The sequence below is a fragment of the Rhinolophus sinicus genome, chromosome 4 (genome assembly GCF_057876585.1).
Source record: "Rhinolophus sinicus isolate RSI-liver-muscle chromosome 4, RSI-T2T, whole genome shotgun sequence".
NCBI lineage: Eukaryota > Metazoa > Chordata > Mammalia > Chiroptera > Rhinolophidae > Rhinolophus > Rhinolophus sinicus.
The window spans coordinates 118,126,843-118,141,126 of NC_142504.1; positions in this window are offsets into that span (position 1 = coordinate 118,126,843).

The following is a 14,284-nucleotide window of genomic DNA, read 5'->3' on the forward strand; positions in this document are numbered from 1 at the left end:
TCTACGTCTGTGGGTGATTCATTACATGTGTGGGATTCCTGCTGCGTTGCCCAGCGTGTGCCCTGCTCCAGGGTCTCACACGCCTGTGACAAGCGCTCAGAGGGCGAGCTGCGCTGAGACAATCAGTAAGCCGGGAGGTACATCTCGCCAGGGGGCTCTTCTCTCTCCTTGTACGTTACCTGTCGTGGGCGTGGACAGGATGGAGTCCCAGATGCTGTGACCATACGTGAGGGTGAGGAGGGAGCTCGCACAGAAAGACGAGGTCTCCAGAGCTCCGCCAGGCTGTGTGGAGACGCAGCCAAACCACCTGGGCAGGCTTCTGCCACACTCATACTCGCAATCTGACCATCGGTTTAGCGAGATGACGTGGTGGATAAACTCATCTCTGCTGCCCCCCATCTCGGTCTGCCTGCTCCCGAAAGCTGCTCCCCGCCCCAAACCTTCCACTTCAGCTCAGGTGGGAAAACGTTATGTAGTCATTCGTGAGTCAGGTATGAAGTCTGGAACTTCTCCAGTAATTGTCGTGAATTGTCAGGAACAATATTTTCCTTTGGGACCCTTAAAATGCAAGCTCTCCTGTTTGCTTTGCTAAGCAGTTTACAGATGGCGGTCTGGTGCTAGGGAGACCCGATCCCCTAAGCCAGCAAGCGTCCATCCCACCACAGGTACAAGGAGCCCCAGGGGGTGAAGGGGACAAAGGGGATGGTGTGGTGGCTGTGGAAGAAAGGACCCAGCGATGTCCCCATTTGGGCCCGTCACAGACTTGGAATGCTGGCCCCAAATAGTCCCCCACACAGAGGGGACTGGAGCCCCCGCTGCCCCTCCTGAGAGCAGGCTGGCAGGGCTGGGAGAACGAGGCTTGTCACTGAAGAACACACTGGACTTTTTTATAAACCCACTTCCCCCATTCCCAATACAATTTTATACTCCAGAAATAAAACATAAATTATAAAATGGTAGGTGGTTTCTGCAAGTTTGGGCTTCTGTGAATATCCCTGTTTACTTGTTTTTTGTTTTTTTTTTAGGTTGACTTTGAGTAATAATGAAATATACCACGAGCTTGTTTCCAGCAATGTGTTTCTAGCAACTTTGCACAGCCTCCCACCCCTGCTTCCAGGAGGTACCCCCAAATTACCAGCTGCTCTGCTAATGAGGTAATGCGTTTTGCCCTCACATATGTGGACCAGAACTGAGACTGCGTTCGGGGGAGGGGGTGGGCAGGAAGCTGAGAAAGATGTGTGGAGCGTTGGGGTCACTTGCCTCTCATGGCCTGTGATCACGCAGAAACCCGGAGGACAGGTCTGTCCCCCAGAACTGCCTGAGACGGAGCAGGGAGCGCGGGAAAGTCTGAGCTGCTGACCCCAGCCCACCCTCACTACTGGGGTGCCCCTCATCCCAGCCTTTCACAAGTCGCAGATTTGGGTTATGAAAACTTTCTGATAAACACCAACTTTTTCCTTGTAACCAAGTGCAGCCTCGGCAAAAGTCTGAGCATCTGAGCATCCCCTCCATCTCAAGGGGGTCTCTTCTGAGCCGTCAAAGTCCCCAGCTGGTTGGACAACTTCGCACAGCCCCCACCCTGCCCCATAATAAGCAGCTGCTTCTGCCAATCCTGTGACATTCCCCGCAGTGTCCCGGCCAACGATGTCACAAAGACGGTGTCTGTGCAGCTCTAATCCAGTATTTCTTTAGAAGTGAGTTCCGTGTTAGAATAAACACGTTTGGTTGGTGTATTTGGAGAGGAGATATTGCAGGAAGAAAGAGGAGAGCGGCGGAAGCTGAGATTACACTCCTCTGTGTAAGAGGGGTCCTTGCTCCGGTTGTTTTAAAATTGAGGTAAAACGCACAGAAGATGAAAGGAACCACTTTAAAGTGGACAGTTCAGTCCATTTAAGACATTCACAGTGTTGGACAACCACCACCTCTATCTTGTTCCAGACTGTTTTCATTCCCCGAAAGGAAACCCTGCACGGTTAGCAGTCCCTCCCGCTGCCCCTCCCCCAGCCCCTGCTGACCACTGTTAATTGGGTGTCTGCGGATTTGTCTGTTCTGCGTGTTTTGTGTGCATGGAATCCTACAACACGTGGCCTTTGTGACTGGCTCCTTTCACTGAGCACCATTATTTCAAGGTCCGTCCCCTGGACAGCATTTCTCAGAACTTCAGTCCTTCTTACGGCTGAGCCCCTCCTGTTGTGCGATCGGCCAGTTTGTCCACTTCTGCATTGTGTCCCCTCTCGGCTCTCGTGACCGGGGCTACTGTGAACACTGGTGTACAAGTCTTTGTGACATCTGAGGTGGAAGTTGCTGGGAGATACAGCCATTATGTGTTTTACTTTTTGAAGAACTGTTTCCCCGGCTCAGTCTTTAAATTAGCCTCCCCCAAGACAGACACTGGATCACTAACCTAATTTGGAACCACATACGTGAAGTACGTCATATTTATAATCCTTTATGCCAAAAAAATTAAGTTAGTTACGAGATGACTAAACGTTCACTTGCGCCCAAGCAGAAGCCCCGTCCCCCGTCCCCCGCCCCCCCCCGCCGGCCGCGCCCCTGCTGCTGCTAGAGCACCTGCCCTAGGCTTCTGCCAGGGTGCTGGGCCTCGACCCCAGGCCCTGCCTCACTCCTGTGCTGCCCACAGAGCCCAGGTTGCACACTTTTGCTTCACACGTACAAATGCAAGTAGCGGAGGATAGAGCCTGGTTGCATGAGAGGCAGGCCCTGGGTGAAAGCCGGACCTCTTACCCAGGTCGGCGTGTGTCCACGGCTCCCCGCTCACGGTGCAGACTGCGGCCTCTGGCCCTTCCACAGATGAAGCCGCAGTCACACTGCAGAGTCTCAGACAGTGGCCAGGTTTACTTGACCAGCCTGTGTGTGATGACAGGTTTCCCAATGGTGGTGCCACTTCTGCACAGAGTTCCCTGTCCCCCCAACCCCCATAGTGGTGTAGGAGGGGCTGCAGCTCCCTGGTCGTCTCCTCCCTTCTCCAAAAAGAAGGAGGGAAATGCTAATGAGACTGTGGGTCCAGCTGTCCTGTCCTCAGTCTCTTCTGGCCTGGCCTATTCTGGAGCCTGACCTGGCATGGGGACTGTCCCCACTTCCCTGTCACCCTACTGCTCCGCTAGACGCTCTGGAATGCTGCGTTTTCCAGATGTGCTCCCACACACAGAGCCTAGTGCTGTCTTTCCCTTCTGGAAGCATCTCTCTGCTCACTCTGCAGGCCCAGGTGTGGAAGCAGGGCCTGCCTGAGGCAGAGCATGGCCCTGGGTGCAGCTTAGTGCTGCGAAGTCCTAGGTCCCAGCTAAGAATGACTCACAGACCCATTCCTGGGGTGTGACCCTGCCCAGCATTTGAAAGTGAATGCCCTGGGCTGCAGGGCAGGAGAAGCACCACGGACCCTTAGGCCTTGGCTGCCTGCCCTGTTGTGAGGGATGCCCATGTTTTCCTGAAAGCTGGCTTTCGGGGAGACAGAGGGAACTCGGAGCCTCTGAGGGAGGAAAGGTGCCAGGACTGCCCTGAAAACAGTAGCCGAGACCCACGAGGCCATGTCGCCCACCAGCCTCTGGGCGCTGATGTCACCAGAATGGCCGGAGTGGAAAGCAGCCCCGTGGGAGCGCCGGGCCCAGCCCCATCTCAGCGCCTGCTTGGCTGCGGGGCAGTTCCTCCCTCCCCTTCTCCCAGCCTCCATTTCCACCTGTGTAGAAACTGAGGTTCGTACAGTGGAGTCAGCAACCCTCCACGCACCTCCTGGGCCCACCTTGTGCCAGGCACGTTCTAGAAGCTTGTGGGTAGTAGCCGAGACCGCCTCCCAAGGAAAGTGAACAGCCAGCTGAGCAGGCTGGTGGAGGCGGTGGCCTCGGTGCCGCGGAGGTGGGAGCAGGGAGGGCAGGGGTGCTGCGGGCTGCGTGGAGGTGGGAGCAGGGAGGGCAGGGGCGCTGCGGGCTGCGCGGAGGTGGGAGCAGGGAGGGCAGGGGTGCTGCGGGCTGCGCTGGGGTGGGAGCAGGGAGGGCAGGGGTGCTGCGGGCTGCGCGGAGGTGGGAGCAGGGAGGGCAGGGGTGCTGCGGGCTGCGCGGAGGTGGGAGCAGGGAGGGCAGGGGTGCTGCGGGCTGCGCGGAGGTGGGAGCAGGGAGGGCAGGGGTGCTGCGGGCTGCGTGGAGGTGGGAGCAGGGAGGGCAGGGGCGCTGCGGGCTGCGCTGGGGTGGGAGCAGGGAGGGCAGGGGTGCTGCGGGCTGCGCGGAGGTGGGAGCAGAGAGGGCAGGGGTGCTGCGGGCTGCGCGGAGGTGGGAGCAGGGAGGGCAGGGGTGCTGCGGGCTGCGCTGGGGTGGGAGCAGGGAGGGCAGGGGTGCTGCGGGCTGCGCTGGGGAGACCACACCCCATTTACTCCATCACTTTTGCCGCATGTATTTTGAAGCCGTTATGTGTTTAGTCATCGAGAACTACATGCTCCAAAGTAATGGGCCCCTTGATGAGGAAATCACCTTCTTTACCTTGTAATGCCCTTTTCTCTGAAGTCCACCCCGTCTGATACTCACCTCTGCGAGGACGCGTTTGCTTAGTCTCTAACCCCAGCCCCGCCATGACTCCACATAGAACTTGGGTTTCTTGTCGGCGTATGGTCTGCTTGCTTTTTACAGGTGCAGCATCTCTGCCTCTTTCTTCATCAGGGTGTCTCAGACCATCACATTTCATGGAATTTCTGATGTGGTTGGATTTGAATCCACCGTCTTGTGATTTGTTTCCTATTCAACCGTCTACCCCACAGCCCTCTCCTGTCTTCTTTGGGACGAAATTGAGTATTAGTTGTGATCTCCTTTTTCTCCTGTTAGCGACAGTTTCCGTTGTGTCACTAGTGGGCGCTTGGGGCCTACAGGTGACATCTGGAGCCTGCCCTCCAGCGACAGGAAATCACAGGTGACAGCAGGCCCTGCCCAGGGCAGGTGTGCTGCCGCCTCTGCTGCCGCCTCCAGGCCGCCTGTCAAACATCCTCCTTCCAGTGTGTTACAAGCCCCGCAGCACATGGTCATGACTTTGCTTTAAAGAACAAGTGTCTTCTAAGAGATTTAAGTGATAACACATTATAAATATGTCATACTTCCCTGTGTGGCCCCACTGTGCGCAGGTCGAGATTTCCATCTGGCGTCCTGCACAACTCTCTTTAACATCCGGTGCAGTGCGGGTCTGGTGGTGGTGAGTTATTTCAGCTTCTGTATGTATGGAAAAGCCTCTGTCTTGTCTGGGTGTTTTTCCCTTTTATTTTAAAATAATTGTAGATTCATAGGAAGTTGCAAACAAATGTGCAGGAAGTCCCCCTGGACCTTCACCACGTTTCAGGAAGTGGACACTGGTAGGGTTTATAGGTGTCACCCAGGTTTCACAGGCTCCACATGCACGTGCGGGCATATGTGCACGAGTGTGTGTAGTCCTATCGTAGGTTCAGGGAACTACCACCAAAATCCAGAGACACAACTGTCCCATCACAAGGAGGCCCCACAGCCACGACCTGCTCCCCACAGGTTCATTGCTCCCTGTGAGTGGAACCACAGCACACAGCCTCCGAGACGGGCTTCATTCACGCAGTGCGTTTCTCCTGAGACTCCCAGGTGTTGGGGGCCCCACAGCCTAACCCTGCTGACGGCTCAGTAGTGCCCCATCGGAACCTACCGTCCACCCACTGAAGGAATCTGGGGGTTCCTCCAGTTTTGGGGCTACTGTGAATAAAGCTGTTGTGAATATTGGTATATATAAGTTTGCATTTTGGGTTCTGACAACCATGTTTCCTTTTGTCTGGGATAATGACCCAAGCACGCATTGCTGGGTCATACAGTAAATGAATGTTTTGTTTTCTGAAATAGTCAACTATTTTCCTGAGTTGCTCTACCGTTTTACATTTCTGCTAACGATGGAGGAATGGTTACCTTTTTATTTTAGCCTCTGATACGGGTGCAGCGGCTGGAGTTACACCCCCTGATGGCTAATGGTGCTGACCATTCTGATGGGCTTGTCTGCTACCCTTGCATCCTCTTTGGTGAAATGCTTCTGCCTGTCTTTTGCCCATTTTCTAATGGGACTATTTTGTCTTGTTTTTTCACAGTCAAGTTTCAAGAGTTCTTTGTATATTCTTGAAGTTCTCCGTCAGATGTGTGGTTTGCAAATATTTCTTCCTCTTAAGAGGATGTTTGGGAAAAAGAAACTGGTGAGGCCCGATTTATTGATTTTTCCTTTGATAAGTTGTGCTTTGGGGGTCAAGGTTAAGAAGTTTTTACCTAGCCCTAGGCCTGAAGAGTTCCTTCCATGGTTTTTCCTAAATATTTTATAGGTCTGTGTTTTACACTTAAGCCATGATGCATTTTGTTTTCATTTTTTTATAAGATGTGAAACTGAGGTCTACCTTCATTTCCCACCTTGCGTGTCCAGTTGCTCCAGCATCACCTGCTGGAGAGGCACGTTTCTGCTTTTGAACATATTGGCGGGGGTTCTGTCTGGTCCTCCATTCCGATCCCTTGGTCTTTGTGTCCGCCCTCCACGCTGTCCACACTGCTGTGCTGGAAATCTGGAACTCTCTCGTGTTCCTCCCAGTGTGCCCATCTTTTCCAAAATTGTGGTAGCTGTTCCAGGTCCTGTGTCTTTCCATGTACATTTAGAATAAACTTGTGTACATCTACAGGAAGCCTTGCTCGGCTTTTTATAGGAATTCTGGTGAAACTGTAGATCAATTTGGGGAGAACTGACTTGTTGATTATGTTGAATCTTCCAATCAATCCACAAACATGGTGTGTCTTTTAGGTCTTTTTAAATTCTTAATAAGATTTTTTTATTTCTGTCACCTGCACTTTTGATTGTCAGCCTATAGATACTGTGCATGCTTTATGAGGTTTATAGCTTAGTATTCAGTTCTCTCTGCACCCATTAGGGATGGCGTTGGGCTGGAATCTAGATTCCCGTGTGTTTGTTGGTGGTGCACAGAGATGTGACCGGTTGTGTGTGTGTCAGCCTTTATCCTGTCACCTTGCCAATCTCACTTGTTAGTTCTAGGACTTTGGTTGTAGATTCCGCGGGATTTTCTATGTAGATAATCGCGCAAATAGGGATGTTTTTATTTCTTCCTTGTCAGTACGTTTGCCTTTTATTCCTTTTTCCCCCCTTTCTTCCACCTCCCCCCACACACTCCGGTTCAAGCCGTTGTTTCTCAGCCTAGTTGTCTGGGACACAGCTCCCTGGCCCATGCTGGTGTTATGAGCCTTGCGCTCCCCCAGCTGAGGCAGTCGGTCGCCAATCATTGGTCAGCCACTCACGGCGGCTCACACCAACCTCCTCACACCAACCTCCTCACACCAACCTCCTCACACCAACCTCCCGCTGCTCAGGGCCTCCCAGCTCCAGGGAGAACTGTTGTTCACAATCTTAGCTGTAGCGGGCGCAGCTCACTGGCCCATGTGGGAATGGAACCAGCGACCTCTGCGTTAGGAGCACGGCGCTCCAACCGCCTGAGCCACCGGGCCGGCCTGCCTTTTATTTCTTTTTCTTGCTTTATTGCACTGGTGAGAACTTCATTGCTATGTTGAATACGAATGGTGAGTGTGGGTATCCTTGTCTTAGGGGGAAAGCATTCAGTCCGCCCCCAGGGAGTGTGATGTGAGCTGTGGGACTCTGTACCTGTGCTTTATCAAGTTGAGGCAGCTCCTCTCTAGTCCTGCTTTGCTGAGAGGTTTTCTCACATACACGTGAGAGGTTTTGTCAGTGCTTTTCTCCATGAATTGGTAGGATTTTTCTTGTTCAGCCGGGTTTATATTCACTTTCATTTTTGAAAGATACTTTCATGGCTATAGAATTCTCAGTTCACATTTTTTTAGGTACTTTAAAGATGTCCCACTATCTTCTGGTTTGCGTTACTTTTGATAAGAAGCCTGCTGTCATCCTGACCTTTGTTCTGCTATAGATAATGTGTGCTTTTTCTGACTGCTTTTAAGATCTTTCTCTTTATCACTTGTCTTAAGCAATTTGATTATGTAATTTGGTGTCATTTTCTTCATGTCTCTGTGGTTGGGGTTTGTTGAGCTTCACGGGTCTGTGGGGTTGTTGTTTTCATCAAATGTGGAAAACTTCAGCCATTGTGTCTCCCAGTGTTGCTGTCCTTTCTTCAGTGACTCCAAGTTGTGGCATGGACAGCTAATGCTGTTTTTTCCTGTCAGGTTTTCTGTGTCTTATTTTACGTAGTTTCTAGTGCTGTGTATTCAAGTTTACAGTTTTCTCTTCTGCAACATGTAATCTGCTGTTAATCTTGTTAGCTCCAACACTGTAGTTTTCAACTCTAGAAGTTTGGTTGGGGTATTTTTTTAAAATATCTTTTGTTCAATCTTTCCTCTGAGTTCTTAAATGTGTGGAAGGTAAGTATAGTAACTGTTACTATCCATGGTTATTTTTCTATCATATGTTTAATTTTGGTTGAGTTCGATTGATTTGTCATCGTTGTGGGGTGTGCTCCTTTGGAGGCCTATTAATTTTTGATCAGATATCAAATATTGAGTGCTGGATTTGTTTTGTGTTCTTATACATGCTAGGGCATTGTTCTGGGGTGCAGTTAACTCACTTGGAAAGTGTTGGATTCTTTGGGTCTTCCCAGCCTTTAAGCTTCTTAGGGAGAACCTCAGCAGCACTTGGTCTCAGACTGTCGTCCCACTGCTAAGGACAGCCTTCCAAGGAAGCTCCCGATGCCTGTGAGCTCAGAGGCTTTCCACTCTGGGTGGGCCTTGCGCCCTCTAACCCTTTCTGCTGGTGCTTTGCTGGCCTGGAGGGATTCCCGCCAAGCACACATTGATGATTGTTGTTCAGCAGAAGACTCAGGAGGAGCCCGCTGCCGTAATCTGTAGTGATCCTGACACTTCCTGTTGCCTCTGTCGCCCTGCACTCCTAGCCGTCTCCTCAACGCTGCTTGGCCCTGCCTGGGGTCTGGCCCTCTGCACCAGGGCCTGGAAACCCTCTCCAGGCTGGAAGCTGGGGCAGCCACAGCGCTCACCTTGTTTGTTTCCCTCCTGGGGAATCACTGTTCTTTGTTGGCTGATGTCTAATGTCTAACACATGTTTCATATATTTTTAACATTTTTTTACTTGTTTTGGTGGGAGGGTAAATCTGGTCCCTGTTAGTCCATTTTGGCTGAAAGCAGTAGTTGTGGTGCTAGATTTTTCAAAGTTTCATTGCTAGGCCAAATTTTAGTCAGAGCAGTAGTCAATCTTCCATTTTCCCTGCATTTTATATCATGTAACAATAATGCTATTCACAGAAAAACCACATGTCTAGCCAAGAGAGTGGCTCGTGATCACTAGATATGCCTTGGGGCCCCATATAATTTTAATCGGAAGGGAAAGCGTCAAACAGAGGCTGAAAAACAGCTTTAGCTGCCAAATATGCTTTTTTTACCTGGAGGAAGAACAAAAGAATCTGGGGAAGAGACAGAGGTTTTCATTTTTTTAATTTTTTTTTTTTAAAGCAACAGAGAAGCAACAAATGTGTCTGTTCAGGTGGTGTGGGAAACCTCCCCACATGGCTATGGTGTCACGTTGTCACTGGGACAGGAAATGTGTGCTGAGCTCCTGGCTGCATTGTCCACTGGCTTCTGTCCTGCTGACCCACCAAGCTGTTCTCCTCTGGAACGGGCTCAGAGAGGCAGGCTCATGGCCATGGCCCCTCAAAGGTCAGGCTGCTTCACGGACTCTCAAGCTCATCCCAGATGACACGGACCTGGAGACGAACATTGGACTCTGGCACATCTAGTTTTGTACCCAGAAACTGAAGACAGCTGAATTTCAAGGCTGTTTCTGCCTTTTGTGGTTTCATGTACTGTATGTAGAAATACGTACTAACCAAGACTACCTTAACTTGGAATTTGAAATGATTGGACATTAATATTTGGCTGGTTCAAGTTCACTTCTAGACTTTGTCGTGAGAAAGGGGTTTGCCAAACAAACACAAGAATGTGGCCCTAATCTTGCAGGAACAGTTCTAAGCACTTAGGAACATTCATCACTGGCATGCAAATAAGGCTGCTATTTATGAGATTTTTTTCCCTGCTTATTGAAGTAGGCCCAGTGGGACTTCAACACGAAAATACACTATTAGCAATTAGTCCTGTGACTACATATACTTGAAAGGAACAAAGCAATTTTTAAAAAGCATACCGTCTAATCCAAAGTTTTCATGAATGTCTACTCTACTTGATCTAGATAATAACAGTACGTAGCTCAGCTACAGTTTTCACAGTGGTTTTCAAATGTGCTCCCTCATTTGGTCCTCATACCATCCTGTGAGTCCAAAAGGCAAATGAAACCCCCGAGCTGCAGGGGACATCACTAGTCTTCAGGGGCACAGGTGTCTCAGGGGTAACTTGTGGGGCTACAGGGCTTCCTCACTATGTTCGTGCTATGAGACAGAACCTGACATCCATTCACTGACCCATCCACCCACCCACCCAGAAATGCAGCCATCAACCACCTCTCCATCCATCATCCATCATCCGTCCCTCCATCATCCCGAGTGAGATGGCATGTTTTGCACACATGGCTGACGCTGTGATTCTGCCACCATTGTACAGCAGAGTGTGTGGCCCAGTGAGACCTCGGTGCACAGGGTTTGGGCAGGCGGGGCCCGGAGAGCAGCTCTGCTCAGTGCTCAGGCCTGCCCTGACACCGCCATTAATTTGATCCGTCCAGGCTTTGCCTGGGGCAGTCAGTGAACTGAAGCAGCGCTGAATGTGGGGCCCGGTGTGAGCAGTGAGATCTAAGTCTCGGAGGAGGCGGGATCCAGGACCGCCTAGGATGAAGGGTCAGCGCTTGGCTACCTCAGGAGCCCTCCTCTCTCTCCCTGTCCCCACAGGCTGGCCTGGCTGCAGGGCCCCCCGAGTTCGCCCTGCACTCCCCACCCCCCACACACACACACACCTCACTGCCTCTTGGGCTCCATGGCCTCCTCTGCTGGGGTCAGGGTCCCCTCCTCTGTCCTCCTGTGGGGCCGAGATTCAGGTTTCTTTGCATCTGTTGGTTGTAGTTTCCTGGCAAATGTGACTCCTCGCAGAGGGAAGCCGCAGGCTGGACCCATTTCTGCCCCCCTGTCCCTCGGCCACATTCCTTTCATCAGGTCTCCTCGGTAGGCCGTCCCCGCCCATCCTGGCTGAGGTGATGGATGGCCTGGTGTTCCCCTGGGCACGGATTTCCTAATTGCTGTTGGAGTCGGAGCAAAGCAGAGAATGGAGGCAACACCTGTGGGTCCCGCTGGCCTCACGCCCCTACCTGGAACTTCTGTGCCACCAGAGCTGGCGGGCGGTGCGGCCGGGGCGGAGGGGTGCACGGCATGTCACTGGGTGATTCCATCAAGCTGCACGCAGAGGACACGTGCTCCGTTTGTGCAGGGGGCCTGGACTACAGGGGCTGGGGTGAGAAGGGAGGGAACTGAGTGAATCAAAGCCCGTGTTATCTACACTTGGCCCTTTCAGCCTGCGGTACCAGCTGGGGCACCTTAATTATTTTCTGAGTGTCCGTGTTACCCTTTTGGCATCACAGTGACCTGGAAGCTGTTTGTGTGTGGGCCTCAAAGCTGACAGACAGTGGTGTGACACGTTAGAGGGGCTGGGGAGCGTTCTCAGCACTGACCCCTCTGCCCGTGTGCCTTTTACGTCTCTCTTTCCAGACTCGTTGGCCTGTGATTCTCCCGTCACCTCCCAGGGCTGGGATTGCGGTGAGGTGAGTGGGGGAGGGGTGTGCCCTTCTCATCCTCCCCTGCCTCAGCCAGGCCAGCCGTGAGGAGGTGGTGAACAAGTAGCCACTGCCTCTACCCTTGACTTGGGGGTGAGGACAAGGTCAGTCCCGAGACCACGGCAGCATGCAGCCCAGGTTTGAACACAGCACAGCCCCTGCCCGCAGCCAGCTGGGCACACCCGGCCTCACCACAGCCACAGGCAGCTCCCAGCGCCGGGAGCCGGCCCCACGCACCTGTGTTCTATTACTTTCCCAAGTGTCCTGCAGAGACTCAGCTCCCGCTCCCTGCACAAGAACACAGGATAAGGTGAGGCCAAAAAGGAACACCAACGGAGCCGTAGAAAGGGAAGTCATATCACTATATTCTTGCTGGCGCTGGATTGGAGACACAGGAAGCAGGAGACACATGATCCACAGACTGCTGTCCGCTTCTCTGTCAACCGAACCCACTTGCCAGCTGCAATCCCCGCTTGCTAGCTTAACCACGGCAGTTATATCAGTGGCTAATGGCTAACCAGTAACAGCTCATGGCCAGCTAGTCACAGCTGATTGCTATCTACTACCCGAGCCAGCACCGTTCCACGTGAGGCCGAGAGCCTGGAAACTGCTCTCTGGGGCACTGTCCCCACACCAAGCCACTCAGGTAACTGCACTCACTGAGTCCAGGCGGAGCCCAGTTGACCTCAATGGAGGTCAGCCACCCGCCTCCCCTGCATCCAGACAGACATGGCACACAGACTAGGTGGCCCCAGTGACCAATGCGGAAAGGACTCCTCGGGTGACCTCCACCCTGGCTTTCTGGCCATGTGGACGCATCTCCCTGCTCCCTAGGGTCTCTCTTGTGCAACAGGGAGGGTGAACAGGGCACCCCAGTTGCCTGGGGCCTGATGCTCTGTGAGCGCTGTGGTTCTGCTCTTCCCTGAGCCCCCATCTGTGGCCCAGGTAACCCTGCCTTGGAGGAGGGGCGCACCCTTTCCTCTCCAAGCACACTCCGGCCTCCCGCATGGAAACTTGTACCATCAATGGGATGTTCTCCAACAAACTGCAGTCCATAAGACTGAGCCCCGGGACTGACCCCCAGGGACTGACCCCCAGGGACTGAGCCCCAGGGACTGACCCCCAGGGACTGAGCCCTGGGACTGACCCCCAGGGACTGACCCCCAGGGACTGAGCCCCAGGACTGACCCCCAGGGACTGAGCCCCAGGACTGACCCCCAGGGACTGACCCCCAGGGACTGACCCCAAGGGCTGAGCCCCCAGGATAGAGCCTCAGGATTGAGCCCCTGCCCTGAGCTCTGCTGTAGAACAAAACATGCAGCCTTGGGACAGCCTGGTGTCTCAGGCGGTTGGAGCTCCGTGCTCCCAGCTCCGAAGGCTGCCAGTTCAATTCCCACATGGGCCAGTGGGCTCTCAACCACAAGGTTGCGGGTTCGACTCCTCGACTCCCGCAAGGGATGGTGGGCTGTGCCCCCTGCGACTAACAACGGCAACTGGACCTGGAGCTGAGCTGCGCCCTCCACAACTAAGACTGAAAGGACAACAACTTGACTTGGAAAAAAAGTCCTGGAAGTACACACTGTTCCCCAATAAAATCTTTAAAAAATAGAAAAACAGAAAGAAAACATGCAGCCTTGTTAAAGGCCTGAGAAAGGCCTGCCCACGTCCTCCTCAGGGCCGGGTTAACTCAAGAACTTAGGAGAGGAAAATGGCGGTCAGCATTTAAGGTTAGTCGTGCACTTGAGAAAAACTTCCAACGAAAGAGCTTTGAAGTCCACTGACTAGGAAACCATCAAGCAGACCCTCTAATTCCTCATTGTTAACCAAACCTCTCTGGCTTGTGATGGGATAGGCCTGCGTTTCTTTAGTGGGGGTGGGGCCTGTTCCCTGAGAGCCCTGGGCCCCCCACCTGGTGGGCTGAGCTGGGGGGCTGGGGACAGTGCCTGGCAGGATGAGTGACGCTGGAGCACGGCCGATCAGGTGGGGTCCAGGCAGAAAGTGTGGCGGCAGGAGCTGAGCTGGGCAGGGAGAAGCACTCAGCAGAGGGAAGCCAGCATTTAGACGGGCGCCCCACACCTCAGCCGGGGTCAAAGGGCATTCTCATTGGAAACACCTGTGTTTGTGAGGAGAGCACCTTGGCTCCAGGAGAGAAGCCGGTTTTGCTCAACCTGTAGGATGCCCTCCACCCCCTTCAGTAAGAAAGTGTCGCTGCACTGGGGCCTGGAGGCCTGGCCCAGGGCCTGCAGCTGGACCCAGAGGATGCACAAGGGGTCAGAGGGACTGACCCAACGTCACTGCAGACTGAACATCGGATGCAGTGTCCCACTAGGCCTTGGGTCCATTTGGGCCGGCGTTGGCGCCAGACTTATCTGAAGCCACAGGTGGAGAAAGCCGGGATCTGGGATCAGGGCACTTCGGGCCACACAGTGGGTGTGGGGACAGAGCCCCTGAAAGTAGTTTCCAGGCTCTCGGCCTCACATAGACAGGTGTTGGCTCAGGTAGTAAATGGCCATCAACTGTGATTGGATGGCCATCAGCTGTG